This window comes from Mandrillus leucophaeus, unplaced genomic scaffold, assembly GCF_000951045.1.
Source record: "Mandrillus leucophaeus isolate KB7577 unplaced genomic scaffold, Mleu.le_1.0 Scaffold10, whole genome shotgun sequence".
In the NCBI taxonomy this organism is placed as follows: Eukaryota; Metazoa; Chordata; class Mammalia; order Primates; family Cercopithecidae; genus Mandrillus; species Mandrillus leucophaeus.
Genome location: NW_012098098.1, coordinates 7,493,166 through 7,497,355, shown reverse-complemented (window position 1 = coordinate 7,497,355; position 4,190 = coordinate 7,493,166).

Below are 4,190 nucleotides of genomic sequence, written 5' to 3'. Positions count from 1 at the left end.
TGGTGGCGGGCGCCTGTAATCCCGGCTACTTGGGAGGCTGAGGCAGGAGAATTGCTTGAACCTGGGAGGCAGAGGTTGCAGTGAGCCGAGATCACGCCACAGCACTCCAGCCTGGGTGACAGAGGGAGACTCCGTTTCCAGAAAAAAAGAAGAGGCCAGGCACAGTGGCTCATGCCTATAATCCCAGCACTTTGGAAGGCCAAGGTGGGAGGATGGCTTGAGCCCAGGAGTTTGAGACCAGTCTGGGCAACACAGTGACACTTCAGCTCATTAAAAAATAAAATAAAATGAACAAAAGCAAAAAAACAAACATAACCAAAAAGGCAGTAGAAAAATAAAACTTGAAGGTGCAGATGTGACTTCAGGGCAGGTGAGTGGGAGAGGAAGGCACTGCCGTGCTGAGGTCTGAGTTTTGGTCGGGTGGGGTTTCTGCGCACTGGTCATCAGGCTGATGTTTTCCTGTTTGCACCTGAAGTCCTCACCCTGACTCTGGCTCTGTGTCCGGGAGGCCGGCCCTGTAGACATCACCTGGGGTCCTCATCTGTCCAGCTATGGAAAGAGGCAATACCACTGCCTCTTCTCCCAGCCAGACACACCCACGGGGGCCCTCCCCACCCTGGTGGTCTCCTCCCCGTCTGCTTTCTGTGAGCAGAGTTTCATCGAGTCCCTGCAATTAAGCCTGTTGGGTATTTTATCTGTACCCTGCCTCGCTGAAACAACTGTATAACTATGTACGCTTTATAATTTACATTTTAAGATGCAGGTATGTTTTAATACACATCAAGTAATATTTGGAATTTTGAAAAACGTACCTGGGCTTCCGAGCTGGCTAGTGGCACCACCATGGTTGCGGGTTCTGTAAGAGAAGTGGGAGTTAAGGTATTTGTCAGCATCTCCAGGACCCCGATAAACATAGCTGTCCACCCACCTCCCCTCAGGAACACACGCCACATCCCCAGTCTCTGCCAGAAAACCAGAAACCTCACAGCAGGCCCAGCCACTCAGTCATCTGGACACGCACTTATGAGGCCCAGCTCGAGCTGGCTCTAAGCAGGACACCCAGGTATGGGGGCCAGGAGAGCAAAGCAGCCCCTGCCCACAGAAGGAGGATGGTCAGCTGGTGGACAGACCCCCAGTGCCCCACGCAGCAGCCCCGCTCCATGGTGACCACTCAGAGGGGGGTCAGGGCTAGAGAGAAGCCAATGGGTCCCAGTCTGTCCCGGGCAAAGCAGGAGGCTGCCCCTAGGGAAACTTGGCTGCGAGCAAGAGTGGAGGAGGAGGAGACCAGATGTGGTGGCTCACACCTATAATCCCAGCACTTTGAGAGGCTGAGGTGGGAGAACTGCTGGCAGCCAGTAGTTCAAAACCAGCCTGGACAACACAGTAAGACCCTGTGGCTACGAAACATTTTAAAATTACTTTGGGAAGGCCAGGCACAGTGGCTCACTCCTGTAATCCCAGCACTTTGGGAGGCCGAGGTGGGTGGATCACAAGGTCAGGAGATCAGGACCATCCTGTCTAACACGGTGAAACCCTGTTTCTACTAAAAATACAAAAAAAAAAGGCTGGGCGCGGTGACTCACGCCTTGTAATCCCAGCACTTTGGGAGGCCAAGGTGGGCGGATCATGAGGTCCCGAGATTGAGACCAGCCTGGCCAACATGGCAAAACCCCGTCTCTACTAAAAATATAAAAATTAGCTGGGCACGGTGGCAGGCGCCTGTAATCGCAGCTGCTTGGGAGGCTGAGGCAGGAGAATCGCTTGAACCTGGGACGCGGAGGTTGCAGTGAGCCGAGATCGTGCCAAGCACTCCAGCCCGGTGACAGAGCGAGACTCCGTCTCAAAAAAAAAAAAAGACGGCAGCAAGGCAGCAGCTCCATCCACCGGAGCACGTCTTCAGGAAAGATCCCGTGGTCTGAAAGGAAACACACCACCTGCCTGGACGGAGGTTGTGCACCCCCGAAATCACAGCAGTCAGACAAGAAACCCCGGCTCAGAGGGAGTGACTTTGCAGAGCGGGTGAGTCAGCATCTGACCGAGACCCTGATTTGGGGATTTCTGAGAACCAAGTCCGAGTGGAAACACAGGAAATGCAGGTGGAGGCCGGAATCTCACGTATTCTGTTTATTAAACCTGGCCCTGAGGGAGGCCGGGGAGCGAACCTGCCTTTTGCAGGTGCCTACTTACAACTCCCATTTCACAGATGAGGAAACAGAGGTCTGGAGGATGAGTCTGTTTGCTCCAAGGTATCAAGGCTGATGAGTGCCAGGAGTGGGGCCAGGCTGTGGGACTCCAGGGTCTGTGCTCCCCAACCCTCCTCCCCCGGGGTTCCCAAGACACTGCGCTGGGTGAAATGTGAAAAAAAATCCACCCACTTCTGCAGCTTTCCTTGAACTGGGCATGCGGGTGGAACTGTGCTAGAACAAGAGCTCCAGCTGCCTGAAATTCTTCCTAGAATGAGGTAAGATATGTATGTGTATGTATATATAAGCCATGGAATTGTCTGCTCAGTGGACCTGCTAACTCTGCAAATATTTTCAAAATGCCACCAAGAACCAGGAAGATTGCCAAAGATACAGGGAGTCTGATCCATCGAAATGATGGAAAGCAATCCGCCCCCAGCATCAGTGGAGTTAATAAAACAACGAGCAGCCCACAGTGGGGGGCTATGTCCCCAGGGCCTGGGCAGTCCTGGCCCCAAGCTGGGCTTTCAGCAAGTTTGCAGCTGTGATTGGGTCGAGGCAACGGGAAGGTGGAAGACACTGGACCCAAACAAAGGTGCTCCCTGGAAGACACCAGGGCCCTGGGCTACTCATGCAGGGAAGGGCTGACTGGTGGCCAGCTGGCCCTTCAGTGCCCTTCACAGACTAAGCCCATGTCAGGCGAGGTCCTCAGTGCATGGGGAGCTTCTGGTTGGAATAATTCAATGTTTGAGCCCCTGGTTCAAATACTCCATATGTTGATAAAAAAGTTGTACCAAAATTAAATGTTCATGACTGGGCATGGTGGCTCATGCCTGTAATCCCAGCCACTCGGGAGGCTGAGACAGGAGAACTGCTTGAACCCAGGAGGTGGAGGTTGCAGTGAGCCGAGATGGTGCCACTGCACTCCAGCCTGGGTGACAGAGTGAGACTCCATCGCAAAAAAAAAAAGAAAAAAAAATTATATGTTCATGAATCTAATTGTATTTAAGCTGCAAAGACTTGGGGTGTCTCTGGTTCTGAGATGAGAGATTATCTGGGGGAGACTTGGGGGCTGACAGAGGCCTTGCAGTCAGAGCCCTAGCCTAGGACTCTGCTCAGATGTTATAAAACTAGGTGTTAAAAAATTATTTACCGTGGGGCGCGGTGGCTCACGCCTGTCATCCCAGCACTTTGGGAAGTCCAGGCAGGTGGATCACCTGAGGTCAGGAGTTGGAGACCAGCCTGACCAACATGGAGAAACCCCGTCTCTACTAAAAATACAAAATTAGCCAGGCGTAGTGGCACATGCCTGTAGTCCCAGCTACTTGGGAGGCTGAGGCAGGAGAATTGCTTGATCCCGAGAGGCGGAGGTTGCAGTGAGCCGAGATCACGCCATTGCACTCTAACCTGGGTAACAAAAGCAAAACTCAGTCTCAAAAAAAAAAAAAAAAAAAAAAAATTTATTTACTGTGGCCTCAATCTGCACAGCCATCCCACAAGGGTTGGTGCCATGATTCTGTTACAGATGAGGAAACCAAGGCTCAGGCAGGTTGAGAAACTTACCCAAGACCACACCCCTAATAAATGGGGCAGCCGGGCCACGAAGCACGGCCAGACCACAGCAAGCAACACAGCCAAACACTCAGATGTAAGTGCACATAGAGCTACCACAACCATGTCACCAATGTGGCCACAACCACGTCACCAATGTGGCCACATAGGATTATACAAACCATCTTTTGCTTATTTAAAAAATTATCTCCAGAGGCGAGCAGACGGAGGCAGTGAGGACTCCCGAGTTCTCATTGAGTCTGTTAGTGCCACGCTGAGGTGGGAGCCAGAACCAGGACACCTGGTTTCCATCCACCTCTAGGAGCTGACAGCCTATTTCTTTCTCCCTGCAGGGAAGCACAGCCTCAGTGAGAGAAGAAAAGCCACTTGCGTTTCTTTTTCCTTTTTTTTTGAGACGGAGTCTCGCTCTGTCGCCCAGGCTGGAGTGCAGTGGCC